Source organism: Erpetoichthys calabaricus, chromosome 11 (genome assembly GCF_900747795.2).
Source record: "Erpetoichthys calabaricus chromosome 11, fErpCal1.3, whole genome shotgun sequence".
Taxonomy (NCBI): domain Eukaryota; kingdom Metazoa; phylum Chordata; class Cladistia; order Polypteriformes; family Polypteridae; genus Erpetoichthys; species Erpetoichthys calabaricus.
The window spans coordinates 151,767,342-151,782,495 of NC_041404.2; the positions used below are offsets into that span (position 1 = coordinate 151,767,342).

The following is a 15,154-nucleotide window of genomic DNA, read 5'->3' on the forward strand; positions in this document are numbered from 1 at the left end:
ATTCAATAGTAAAAAAAATACTTGTGACTTCAATTGTCAGTTTGTTTCCATAGCTCTGAAGAAAAAAAATAGTAAATAAATTCAGGGTGTTTATATAAAATCTTAACTTTTCATATTTTAAAAGCAAATGAAGCATGATCAGTTTTTTTTGCAATACATATAGCTTGAAGTGATCAGACGTCTCCCCTTGGCATTACAAAGTAAATAAATAAGCAGAAAGAGTTCTCTTAAGGGCATAAATTGTTTTATTAAAAACATACGTACACCATTGTTTTATTTGTGCTTTATTAAAATTGTTTCTTTAGTTAATTATATTCTGATGTGCTGACTCCTTAGAGAGGATCCATGAAATAATGAAAATGAGTTCAGTGCTTCTTTGCCATAAAATGAAGCAGAATTATTTTGTATTCATATTTAATTCAGCTACTGATCTATTTGTCCTAATTCCATTTGCAGTAAAATTTGTGTAAGTAAAGCTGTTTATAAAAGTTTATCAGATATCTTTTAGGAATGTTTTCTTCTGGAGTATTGTTATTTAATTTTATTAATTATTTTTATGCAGTGTAAGGCATGATTTAAGCTGTACACTATACTCTACCCATTGTCATCTGATATAGTAGCAGAGCATCCCTGCTCAAACAATAAAAATAAAACGTAGCAGTCCTCTTCTTTTTCATGTCTAAGTTATAGTTAACATAACATTAAAAGGGTATAAATGGCCGAGGTAAAAGACAGTAGCACACAAATAAAAACAATTAAAGTTGGAATGCTGCTTTAACTTTCCTTTTCCTCCATTTCTTAGGAAGTCTTTTGCCCAGGTGTTTTATGGCATACTCCTTTTTTTGCATGATTTTCATAGTCATTGGAGCGCCAAAGCCTCTGCTGCAGTGTGGAGGCTTCAGTTGGCATGCACTTCACAATTAACAGGACTAATTTGGCCAGGGACAGTACCAATGAGGTCAGCACAACTTGACATACTGTAGCTCTTTAGCATGAATGTGTGAATTTTGCTTTTTTCTTCCACAAAATAAAGTGATTTCATCAAGGCAGGTTCCATTTCTTATTTGCCTTACCAAAGGTATAATCTTTAGTAATTTCAGAGACGTTTGCATTATTAAACATGACATAGAAACTTTTTTTTTTATTTGAAGAAAATAACATTCTATACGATCAAGTCTGACTTTTACAACGAAAAAGATAACATTATATACAATCAAGTCCAGCTTAACTAAACAGAATTCAGCCCCCACCTGAGAGAAAGAGAGGATGTCATGGAACTTAACCATCCAATTTTTGAGTCACGTGGGCAATCCAGGGGCATGGCTGTCAATTATCGGGGTGATTGTGCCTAATATTCTGCAGAAACTGTTTTGAGTGGCATGCTGGCATTATTAAACCTCTTGACTTTTACTGGTTCACATTTTATTTACCATCATTACTAGCGCTTTTCTACAGAAAACACAATCTAAAACAGTTTACAAGAACTATAGTACAATTGCGAACCTTGTTGTTTACTTAAAAGCTATACCTGCTACTATCATGGGTACTCGGTGCTGCCTGGAGTGGAATTAAGTGCAGGTGCAATCACTTAATAAATTCCCTGGGACAAAAATTGTGCAACGAAACATAGCCTATGGTCTTCTGTACAAAATTTGTTAGAGATAGTTTCAACAGTGTTGATTTGCATGTTGGACAAACATGCATTCAGCTTTATATATTTAGTAATTACAACTGTTTATTAAAACATATAGGCCCAGGAGAAAGCTCTATGGATAATGGTTAGGTGAGAAGCTATGTGCAACTGATGCCACTTCTGTGACATCCAAGAGGCCCTGAAACAAATAAAATTAATGAAAACACTGCATCTCAGCTTTACGTTACTGGCTCCACTATCATTACAGCTGCTGTGAGACAAATACACTGTCCCTACATATTTAACTAGACAGCATTACTACAGATTTAGTGAATTACTGAGGCATTGTGACAAACTAAAATCTATCACACATTAAACAGTGTGTTAGATTAAAATATCCTTCATGTAGTGACTTTTCTTTGATTTATGTGGCTCTTTTGTGATTTATATAGGCAAACGTTTCTTTAGGCAACAGTTTGATAGTGAGACGCTATTTATTAATATTTAGCAAATATAAAAAAGCATACTTTACATAAAATACACTATAAAAGCTCATCTGATATGTATATATTTAAATACAGATAAGTGAATTGTGCATTCTATGAATTTTGGTTACAAAATGCACATCTATCACTAAAACAATTTCCAATTCAGTGCCATTATTTTTTGTGAATAAAAGCTAGGCTCTTCTGAAGACAAAGTTCCCTGAAGCTTTATAGATGGTATCCTGGGTAAACTATTTCTTCTTTATAGGGCCTAGTTTTTCAGGATAAACAAGCTTCCAAAATGTTGACTTTGGATTGCAGTATCCTGCAGCAGCAAATGTGTGGTGAGACCTTTTACGTTTAAATGTTTTGTAAAATGTGTTCTGGGTCGGGGAGTTCGGTATTTCTTACCCCAAAATAGAATTAATTTCTCTAAAAATTTCAGTAGACCTGCCTGCTTGACTGAAAGCTCCATAAGCATAACTCACACTCTTACCTAGTCGCTAACATCCCAGAAAATGTGTTAAAAGCTGTTGCTCCAGAGTCACCCATTATTTAGCGGTGCCTTATACTGTACTGTACTGTATTTATTTCATTGATTTTACTGACAGACTGAAATACCCACCTGCTTCCAGCATCACCTCTCTTTTAACATAAAGCAGTCCCGGTTCCTCCTAGAACAATGTCATTTCTTCAGCATATCTTGGGTGTGCTCCATTGTTGGGCCATGCTGGGTACACCTCTGGTGCACCAGGATTATCTTCACTAAATGTTCAAACCTCTTCACATTCCTTATATCGATCTTGAGAAGCAATGTCTGTTCTCCTAAGTACTCCCAAATTATAAACTTGCTACTGATGTGGGGCTGAAGCCAGCAACCCTGCAAAGGAATGTCATTTCTGCCTTTTGTACCTGCAGTATTATTCTTGTAGCCACTATGCAAAGGATAATCACAATCACAGAAAAGGTGTATCCAATTCATAAAGTCAACATAGAGTCAAATGAACAACACTTTTCAAAGTTAAGGCACCAAAAGTTGTTAATGGTTTTACAGCATTCGTGTTGAAAGATGACAAATTTGAATCCCAGACCCTGAGCTATTTAAAGGTTAATAGAAAATGCACAAAATGTCAGATAGAACTATTGTAAAGAATTTACTTGGGTGAGTTACCAGTATCTCTGCTCTTTCAGATGTTGATACACCATCCTAATTTCCCAAAGTTAAGAAGCAGCTGCAAGTACTTCATTGGCTGTGAGTACAAGGAATATTATTCTGTCAGGTAGTGGCAATTGCTGTTTTATTCAGTAATGCTTGAGGCTTGTCAGTTGCCCTGACAGCAAGTAAATGCACAACTGTTACCAGCATTTATTTTACACTGTGAACACTGCTAAATTTGAAAGAAAGCACCCTTATGTACATGTAATGATCCTTATATCCAAAGAGTATGAGGCTGAGATTTATTCTGAAAATGTAATAGTAAGAGCAATAGTGAGATATAATGTGATTCTCTTTCAGAATATAATATTGATAACATTAATGTATTCCCATTTTCAATTGTGATCTAATAAATGAATCTCTGAAATAATGGCCTTACATTTTTACCAAACATTCTTTTAAAGATGCAGCCTTTCTGAGAATTAATACTTTATAACCTTTGATCTGAAATTCTGTCATGAATAATTCTTCTTATTCTTCCATTGAGTCCAGTAGCAAACGTTTAATTATAGAAGTACTGCAACAATGTGTTGTGTTGTGCCTGTAACAGAATCCTACTACACGCATTGAGGTGCAGATATTGGTTACCCTTTCCTGCTTTCAACCACAATAATGTTTGTTTTTGGTTTATGTTTGGTGGTAGATAGAATGCCTGACTTTTATATGCAGCCTATTTGGTCAAAGCCCAAAACATCCGTAGATCATACCAGGCATTGTCATTTGCCATTGAGTATATCAAATTTGTTTTAAGAATGAAAAACAGGTCACCTGATAATTCATGTTTGTCAAAATTATGTATTAACAAAAAAGAGCTATAAGAAAAAAAATATCTGAGCATAGGTAACACCAATCAAAAATAAAAAAAAAAATGCCTGTGAGAAAATATTTAAGTTTCTAATTGTTTGTGTAGTCATTCTCTGTATAGAGAAGAGACACTGGATTAGGTGTTCCTGTTCAATATCTGCCTGAACAAAAAACATTTTCAGCACATATGATGTGTATCGCATGTTTACTATTGTTTGTATCGGTATTTGTGTTCTTGTTTCCTGTGTAAAGAACCTTGCAATGGTTCATCCTGTGAAATAATAATTCTTTGCATTTATATACAGTAGCGCTTTTCTCACTACTTAAAGCATGTAGCAATTGCAGGTTAAGGGCCTTGCTCAAGGGCCCAACAGAGCAGAGTCCCTTTTGGCAGTTTACGGGATTCGAACCGGCAACAATCCGATTGCCAGTGCAGATCCCTAGCCTCAGAGCCACTACTCTGCCTTTAATTCCATACAAAATAAAGATTTTTACATACATGGGTATGCATATACTCTAATTACAGAATGTGTATATACATACAAACCTATCAAGAATTTATGTATATATATTTTATGATGCCAGTTAGGAAAGTTTGTTTGCAATAAAGAAACATAAGCAAAGAGAATTCTTGCACCCTCTAGGTATAAGAACTATATTAAAAATTATTTAAAATGTTTTATATTGATATAGATTTGTTCAGGATGGTCACTGACAATTCTATTAATTTCTTTCTATTAAATCTGTTGGCTTGCTCTCTTGTAATTTTATAATTGAAATTGCTTAGTACAAATTTAACAGTAGTGACCATTGTGAACGTTAGCATACCCTGTGATGGACTGGTGTCATGCTGAGGTTAGTACTCAGTGCTGCTACGATAGATATTGGCTCTCTGCAGACCTGAGTTCTGGATAAGTGGATTAGAAGATAAGTAATGCAATTTATTGTGTTTTGAAATGCTTGTTTAGTTCAGATAAACATGGTGGTTTGTCAATTTGAAATACATATAAAATAATGTGTAGAAGAAATTCTTGACACATTTCCTTTATATGGTAAACATTTTTCCGAGATACATTATTTCTTAACAATATTCAGAAAATAAATACTTCCGTTTTTAAAATTTAATTAGGGAATGAGAAAAACAATTTTATCTTTTATTGGATAGTCTTGAATCTTTTTTGAAAAGTTTTATTCTGTAATGTCATGTTGACTTATTTTCTGCATTATGTCAAGTGTTTTTTAATCAAATTAAACACAGAAAAACAAAATATGTTCTATTTTAAAGATGTGCTTTGTGCTGAATTAAACAGTGTGTTAGATTAAAATATCCTTCATGTAGTGACTTTTCTTTGAATTATGTGGCTCTTTTGCAATTTGTTTAGGTAGACATTTCTATAGACAAGAGTTTGATAGTGAGCCGCACTATTTTAATATTTAGCAAATATAAATAAGCATACTGTAAAACTGTACATAAAAAGGCACTATAAAAACTAATCTGATATGTATATGTTTAAATACAGATAAGTGAATTTTGCATTCTATTCATTTTGGTTACAGAATGAGAAATAATTTTCTTCTTTAAGAGACACATACCAACACATAGTGGGTGGTACAACTAGGAGGTAGCTGTAGTTTCCCTTCATCTGCAGTTTGTGCTGCTAGGTCATAACATGGCTGCATAGCTCAATTAATGCTCTCTGGCAGGGGGAGAAAAAAGATTGTCTCTTTAATGTTGAGAAACATGCTTAGATAATTTCAAAGCTGACAGAAGAGCACTGTGGTGGCTTCATTTACTTCCGTTCAGAATGTCATTGTCATTTAATACAAAGTGACTTTTCTGTGAATTTGTATGCTCATTCCTTATAATGCGTGTTACTGAAAGGCTGCTTCATCCTATGCAGCATTCCTCTTTTCTTTTTTTCCATTAATTGTTCCTTTTCATTGTACTCTTAAGATTTAATTAGGCTAATTTATAGGCACTTTAACAGTTCAGTACCAAGAAGACGACGAATGGGGGAAAAAAATTAGAAAAGGAATTTCACAATTGTATTTTCTTTTTTTTAATTTTACTTTTTCCTTTCTCTTTCCTTCAGCTTGTCTGGTTGGTAAGTAAGGGATCACTTGTATATGAACTTGTGTTGCTTGGTTATTTGTACTGTATAATAAATGCTACATCATTTATTCTTTGCTTGAGTGGTATTCATTTATAGGAATATCAATCAAGTACTATAACATAAAGTACTGTACAACAATTAACTTCAAGATTCCAATGTTCATTGTGATATTTTATGGGCCTAAACAGATTACTTTATTTTTCTTCATGGTAGCTACAACTTATTTTTTCCCTTTTCTTCTGTGCTGCTGCTGCAGATTTCCTTTTCATGCACCAGCAAGCAGATTTGCACTTTTTATGTGGCTTTAACATACTGCCATATTAGAGTTGCAATTGATGGCAATCTTGAAGGCCTTTTAAAGGCAGGATAGCTGTTGTTCAATAATTACTTTGCAGTACTTTTAACACGTAATAAAGAAAATGTGTATAGGAACAATGAGGTGTGATGTAGGTAATGTAAAAGAGCTACAATCAAGTTGTTGAAGAAGCTAAAGAATAAATTGATAAGGCAAGAGCAAATAAGTTCTGTGTGGAGGACAAGAAGGAAATGTGTGCTGGTAAATGCAGGCAGCGCCAAAAAAAAAGAGCGGCTGGGTGGGAGATAGGGAGAGAGTACAGAGCTATCAGAAGCGTCAACCGTGGTGAATGATGGAGTACATTTCACAGCAACCAATTCCAGGCCTGAAATCCCTGTAGTGCAGAGCAGGATTTTCAAGCCAACACAGCAAATTCAACCTTCGCACAGCACACTATTAATGATTTATACACATCCGCGCCAATGCTTTTGTTTGCTGCCGGGCCCCAGTTCTTTTAATAAAAGAATTTCAGAAATAGTCCCAGCACTCTAAGCAGTTTTGCCTAATGCAATGCACACTTGTCTTCATAAATCAAAAGAAAATCTGCCTTTCTGTATAAATGGCTGAGCTTAAGGAGAGCTCTCCTGATATTTAGTCTGTTGTTATCAGTGTTGCGCATATTTTAAAATCAGTTGCAAAAATGTTAAGTGTGGTTTAATACTGGTTTGTGTGTTTTAGAATATTCTGTTTTATTGCATATTTGTAATTTACTTCACTTCCATTTGTTATTTGTCTTCTAGTAGCGCTGTCAGTTTAAATAGACTTGCCACTCTTTTATTAACATACAAATTTTATTATGCAGTGTATAATTTCATATTGTAAATGAAAGACATGGTACTAGCCAGACAAATGTTTGTGATCTCCCAAAACACAAGTGTAATCGATAAAATAAGTTGATTTTTAAAATGTTCTGACCATATCTGAAGGTGTTACAAAATCAAATAAATAAAAATTATGTTATAGCTCTGGAATTTGGTGTTTGGTTCATCCCTTTCTCACTGTGAATGAAGTTGTGCGCTTTCTCCATGTTCACATGGAGTTTCTTTTATCTCTTTGTTTTCCTGATTCCTTCTACATCCAGAACACAGGCAAAGTTAATGAAATACTTTTAATTTCTTCTTATACTTAGGGAAATTCAGTTGAGGCTAATTTACTTGTTACGTTGTTATGTGAAGTGTGTACATGAGTATGCCATTAGGCAGTCCCTTCCAGGGTCTGTTGCTACTGTACAGTTATTGATGTGGGGTTAGGCTGTATCTCCTTAAGACTCTTTTGTTATATAATTCTCAAATCCACTTTTTCCAGTTCAGGGTCAGGGAGAGGTGTTCCTTGAAATATTGCAGTAAAAAAAGCTGGTTCAGAATATGAATGTATGAGCCAAACCTATTTTAGTCCCATCTATTTAAATTAGTTTTATTTCTGTACTATTTTCACCTGTTATTTTATTTTTAGTTTAGCTCTATGAAATTGTGACCATGTCTACTGTTATTATTGGTCATTTACTTCTATTTATCATTATTTAGTTTCTGTCTTAGCTCAAAAGCAAGACTTTTTGATGAAAATGAAGTATTTCATGCTGTACCTTGCTTATATCCTTTAGCAAAGGGACTGTAGAAACGAGCAGATATGCCCATATAAGACTCAGTGAGGCAGAGAGTTTTCTGAATATTTTATAAAATGTTTGTCACTTGTGTTCATCGCATCGTACATTTTACCGTACCTCATCAGGTGATTCACACAACCTCCTATATATTTAGTAAATGGCTGTGCCACTATGCTTTCTCTGTTTTTGTTCTGGACTGACTGAGGCGACCAGACAGCATCTTTCTGCAGAGACAAAGATAAAGTTTGTTGACCGACATAACCTGTCATTTTTCCTTCTTTGATAGGATTGTGCTTTTTCAGCATGTCATGGTCATCAGCCTCTTTATAGACTTCCTTATGAGAGTAGTTTAAGTGTGCTTTTAAATTTGTCAGGTTCTTTTACTTTAATTGAGTCTGTGAAGCCAGACTGTCGTGTCCTCTATTACGCACTTGCTCTTGTTACTTTCAGTGTCAGACTCGAAGTACTCCCAGACAATACTGTTCCATTTACGACCAGTTCTTTGCTCTGTGTTACGTTCAGTAGCATGTTCTGTCTAGTAAGTTGGCAGTCATCATGTGCATTAGTCTACATAGCCATATAATGAAAAAAAAGGAAGAGTCAACAGCAGTGTTCCATCTTAGGTCTGGTACCCAATGAATGTTATTTCCTATTAAGCAATATAGTTATATATTTATATGTAGTAATGTAGTATTGTGTATGCATTACAGCATACACTGGAAAATATATTTATTAACATGGCATGTTTTTTTAAACTGTTCAGGCACAAACACTTTATTAATTTGTTCATATTTTTATTCCTCACGCGAAACACATATATTGAATGTTGCCCATGATTTGAAGTAAAAAACATAAAACATTGTGCAAGCAGTTTAACCGTAGAATACTACATACAACTGAATTATTACTTGATTTAAAATTGCTACAAATAAGAAATATGCATTTGCATCACTGTCTAAAAGCATAATCCACATTCTGGACATTTTACAGAATTTCTTTTAACATAGCCTTCAAAACAGTTAAACATATCTTTGCAAATGATAATAAAATTGTTAAAAGTATTGTCAGATTGATGGGGGACCTAACTTGTTTGTAAGTCACTGTTCTGTTTTCTGATTCAGCAACTTTCAATCAAATGTTAATACTTTCTTCTTCAAGTCATTGTTGAAATATTTGGTCACCTGGTTTTGCTTTGCTGTGTTTCACAAATCAAAGATATTTTAAAGTGATTAAAATGTGAAATGTGAAACATGAATAAAGTTTGCAATGGGTGGGCGTAAGAAACTAAATTGGTCACTTTAATGTTAGTTTATAAAGCATTCACCTATAGGCTTTACATGACAAGTTTTATTAATTGATTACCGGACAGAGTGCCTGTGTGCCATCCCTCTTTTGTAAAAGGCGTGCTGAAGCTTAAAAATGTAGAAACAACAGATTTTCATTTCCACCCTTTTTTTATTTTATTTTATCTAGTTTTTGAGTATGCGGTTGTAGGTTTAATTTCATTTATATTTTTCATTTGGCTTTTAATTTCATTTTTATTTCAGTTAACAAAAAGTTTTTTAGTTGGGTTTAATTTCAGTTTTCGTTAATGATAATGATACTTAAATCTCCTTGAACTCTTTTTTTCGAGAATCTGAATTTTCTTGACATGGTCAGAGGAGTGTGATTCTGCCTTGGCAGCACTGGACACAGGGCAAAAAACAAACCTGAGAAACCAGTTCAACTGGGCAACATTTCATGATAATAAATTCAAATAAGCACATGTAACAGCAATATTAAATTAGCTCCAATATCTTGTGAACTAATAACCAGAAAAAACCTGCCTTTTACCCTTGCATATTTTATTGACTAAATCCATTAATGAGTTGAAAAAATAAAAAACATGTAAAAATGTAACTGTAGTCTGTCAGGCACTTAAAGACAAGGTCTTGTGTACAGTGGACTGGAGCCAAAAACATTTTGCATATATGTTCTGTAACTTAAGAGAAGTCATAGATATGTAACTGCAAAGTATAAAGACTACCATATTCATTTATAGATTGATAGAACTTTATTTGTCCCCAGGAGGAAATTGGGAAGCTCTTTAAATAACTAAATAAATAAGGAAGCAAGTAAATAAATAAATAAATAAATACACACACACACTTTGGTCTGAACACACGCCAGAATGACTACAAAGCAAGAAAATTAAAAAAAAGCAAAAGTTCTGACTTAGCTAACATAGTGAGGTATTATGCAGTTATCCATTGTAAAAGAAGATTATCTGCTTCTAATTAAAAATAATAAAAAAGTAAAGAGGAGACAAACAAAGGTAAAGAGTTGTGGAGCACAATCCTGGGTGAACCCTCTATATTCAATGCCAGCACGTTTAACAAGTGCAGAAAGGTCTATGCAGACAATAGTTCTAGACTGAACTACAGTATGGGTCTTTTTACTGGAAGAGGGGGGGGGGGGGTCCAGGAGGGCAGACATAAGTGATGTCAGCACTGGAGTGGTGGTTAGGCTTCTGTTCTACAGAGGGAGGAGGAGAGAAGGCATTAATTCTTTGCATTTATATAGCGCTTTTTCTCACTACTCAAAGCGCTCAGCAATTGCAGGTTAAGGGCCCAACAGAGCCGAGTCCCTTTTTGGCATTTACAGGATTCGAACCAGCAACCTTCCGACTGCCAGTGCAGATCCCTAGCCTCAGAGCCACCACTCCGCCATTAAACCACAGTACCAACCCCTGGTTCAGTGGGTTATTACCACCACCTGAACCCTTAAGCTGTCCCCCATGCACAAATGTAGAATAACTCATTTTAAGAATATATACAGTTTGTTAAGGAAGGAGAATGAGAAAACACTTACATTGTCTATGCTGAAGATTCTGGATTCATATGGCATAATACACATGTAATTGTTTAATTTGTTTATTTTATTCATAATTTACTTTATAATTATCAGTTAAGAGTATGTTTTAAATTCCAATCTAATATTATTACTTCTGTATTAATAATTTATGGTCTGGCTATGCAGCAGTTTCAAAAATTTCTAATTGTGTTTTTGAGTACATTATTTGAAGCTGTTTTGTTTATTAATTAAACACATAGTAAACTAAAATCATTACCTTAAGGTCCTTCTAATTTGTAATTACTGTATAAAATGCAGAAATGGAAATGCTTTATAAATGTTCTCTACCATCATCAAGAGTAACTTCAATTAGTTTTTTTTTATTGGACAGATAATTATGGTATTGTAGCTTAATATTTAAGGATGAGACATGGCAATGCAATAAAAAAATGGTTAAGATACCTAAAGGCAGGACAGGAAATTTTAAAATATAAAAATATTGCATAGGTTTACATTAATGGTATTAAAAAGCGGAAAACAGCATCTACTGTAGATAAACAATTAAAGTAACTATATTTAACTATGTTTAATTGTAAAATTTGACTTAAATAAGCATTACTTGTGTTTTAATATAAAAACCATGGACTTTGGACCTTTGTTTGTCAAAAATAACAATAGAAAATAACAATAAGCACAGAGTGCAACTCCTTAGTGATAAAAAAAAGCAAAATTAAAATCATTAAATTGTACTATGTAAATCTGAAAAATTCATAAACGGGTTGGACATACCGTAATTGCGTTTTACATCAGATCTCAGAGATAATTAACCTTAAATGTTCCTAGTGATACACTCAGACTGTCATTTACAGATAAAATTAAATTCAAAAATAGCATTAAGTATCAAGTTTAAATACCAGATGGTATGTACATACAAACATGTAAACACATACAGTATTAATATACATTGTTTTCTCCTTATTAACTGTACCAATAATAATGTAAGCAATTACTAATGTACTGTATCTCTATAAAGATAAGGCCAGGAAAATAAACTCCAAACAGCACAAATTCTAGAGGAAATGCGTGCATGGTTTCACAATAATGATATGCCAGCTGGCTGTCCAGTCCCTTTTGTTTCCTTAATTGTAGGCAGTGATTTTGAAAGAATTCGAAGCAGGTCTGAAGTTTGCTTTGTAAAAAATTCAAATAACTGTTAACTGCAGAAAGTAAACCTTTGCAGTAAGTCCATCAATCCTTTCATTCTTTGTTTCTACCCCATAGCTCAAGGCACTGGGGATTTGTTGTTGTCCAGTTAGTTGTTTGCCATGTTTTTCCATGCTTTTTCCATGGCAGTTTTCTTCTATATTCCACTTTAGTTCCGCATCTCAAACATATGTTGTTAAATTAATTGATGGCTCAAAATGAGCTGACTCTTGGAGTCGGTGGGTGTTTGTTTAGCTGGTGTCCTGTCTTGCACACCAACTTCCTGAATCGAGAATGTTTAGAAAATTGGTAAATGAGTACAATATTGAAGAAATACAGATAAACCTGACTGACAATATAATATATATTTTTTGCTAATTACAATTTAGGCTACATCTAATTTTCATATGCTCGTTATAAAGAATGATTTTCCAGTCAGTGGTTTATTTTACATTGAGAGACTTACTTCAGCCCATATTACTTTATAACTGTGGAGTGTGTTAACATTTTTTTTTTCAGAGAAATTTTATGTTCTATTTATCTCCTATGTACTGTATATATGGATAGTGTTTTCACCATTTGGGCAATTTCCCAACCCACTACTTACACGTGTGAATTTCCCATTGGGATTAATAAAGTATCTATCTATCTATCTATCTATCTATCTATCTATCTATCTATCTATCTATCTATCTATCTATCTATCTATCTATCTATCTATCTATCTATCTATCTATCTATCTATCTATCTATCTATCTACACAGAGTTAAGGGCTCGCAACAAGTTGTAATTAATCTTCTTTGCTCTTAATTTAAGTAACACCCTAACTAGAGAAATCATTGTAATGGCTTTACATTCTCCAAATTAATTGACTTTTTTTTTTTTTTTTTTTTACTTTTCCACTTTTTGTCTTTAATGTCATGGGTTACCAACTTTTCAAGTGATCAGTCTTCATTCTATGTAGTGTTTTACATTCACAAAGCAAAGAAATTTACAAGTCAAACTAACAAGATAAAATATACTGTTACTGCAGGCTCATGCAGTCCAATTACAAGGAAACAACTATTGAAGATCATTCACAAATAATAGTACATTGAGGTTAGATTGGCAATAATAGTTCACAAATCAGTAGAGTCGGCCTAGGTACATTAAAGAAAAGAAGGGGCAATTAAACGATAGCCCCCTGAAAATGCAGCATACGAGGTGTGATCAAAAAATACGGTGAATGTTTAAAAAAAAAAAAGTTTATTGCAGTAAAAGATTTACAATTACTACTCACCCTCAAAATACTCTCCTCCACTTCGAATGCACTTATCCCAACACTCCTGCCATTTAGCGAAGCAGTTCTGGAAGTTTTCTTTCGAAGGTCTTTGGTTGGGCTGTTGTGGCTGCCTGGATGTCCTTAATGGATTGAAATTGTTTGCCTTTCATGGTCATTTTCAATTTGGTAGAAAGTCATTGTGACAGCTTTAGAGATGTAATTTTCAGAAATCGCATTTTGTTCTAGTGTATGTGGAAAATTGCTACATCAATAATAAAGTGTACTTAACTTAACAAAGTATTGCTAAATTTCTGTTTGAATATAATTCTGCACAGATGAATGTTTAAATTACGCTTCACTAAACATACACACTGCTACATATATATGAGGTCTTGTGTCTGTAAATATGGATGATTATAACCCAAGATGAAAGATGGTAAATGGCAGTATGGGAAAGAAGTGAAAGTACAACTTGAACAGTCCAGTCGCAGGCACATGTAGTAAGCTCTATGGATAATAACAGACTACAAAACTACTCCTTCCACCAGACTGAGTGCTGGAATCTCTCTGGCAGTTAACTTAATGATGTTTGCACATGGTTTGATATGAATGATGCTGATTCCAGCCAGTGCACAGTGAGGAAACAGCGCTTACTTTGTCAGAACACAATGCAAGAAGATCTTTCAGGAGAGTGAACACCAAGAAGGCTACAGGTCTAAACCACCAGAACATGTTTTTAAGATTTGTGCCGATCAGCTTGTACTAGTGTTCACAGTAATATTCAATCTCTCCTTAACTCAATCTGTTGTACCAACATGCTTCAAAAGATCCATTAGTATCCCTGTACCTAAAAAATCACATCCAACCTGTTTGCATGACTTCTGTTCTGCTGCACTACTTCCTGTAGCAATGAAGTGTTTTAAGAGGCTACTCCTTTGCAGAGCTCAATTGCACAACCAAGTAGGAAAGAGTGTGCTGCGTGCAGTCTTGTAACAGGACATATTAATAAAGTGTCAGTTTACTTTTAATCCAGCTCTTTTCTATACATATGTTGAAACAGTGTGATTGGGTGATGTAGTGGCCAATGTCCTTAACATGATTCTTTGGTGGCTCAAGTCATGCCTATAAATAGGGGATTGATGTTATTTACTTCATGGCACTAAATAGACTACACATATTTATAAAACACAAGAAAATCATTATGTTTGTTAATGTATTCCGGTTTGGTTTCAGGAAGGTTCATATGTGAACCTAGGATTTCATAACATTCTGGTCAGTCAAATGTGCAGTTTTTCATACAAAAGAAGAAAAAGGATTGTACTGTTTGTAGTGCCTTACATTTTATAATAAGTAACTGTATAACATATTTAGTTACTGTTTTTGTAATTAATAAATAATGTAACTAATACTTTTAAATAAACAAATCCCCAAATAGATGGTGCTTTTGTGTTCAGAATTCATAATCAAGTTCATCATTATATTGGTGGACTTCACCCCTCTCAATTCCTTTTTATTTGAAAATTTGAAACTTGGCATGTTTCACTAGTTTTTTTTTTTTTTTAAATGTATACTGTATAATTATTAGTATGTATTAAATAAATGCAAAGAATTATTATTATTATTATAGTTGTGAATTTCCCATTGGGA

At 33.8% G+C, this 15,154-nt stretch overlaps 1 protein-coding gene across 33 annotated transcripts in view; it reads left to right on the top strand.

Annotated features, from left to right (window-relative positions):
• The window catches only part of rbfox1 (RNA binding fox-1 homolog 1), a 2,603,746-nt gene that overhangs the window by 2,206,327 nt on the left and 382,265 nt on the right, over positions 1-15,154 (top strand). Inside the window, exon 1 of one of the 33 annotated variants that reach the window (XM_028814343.2) lies at positions 3,304-3,370. The exons of the other annotated variants lie outside the window; for them this stretch is intronic. The gene's annotated coding sequence lies outside the window, so the exon portion shown is untranslated. Of the gene's footprint in view, positions 1-3,303; positions 3,371-15,154 lie in introns of those variants that run through there. 33 annotated transcript variants of the gene reach the window in all.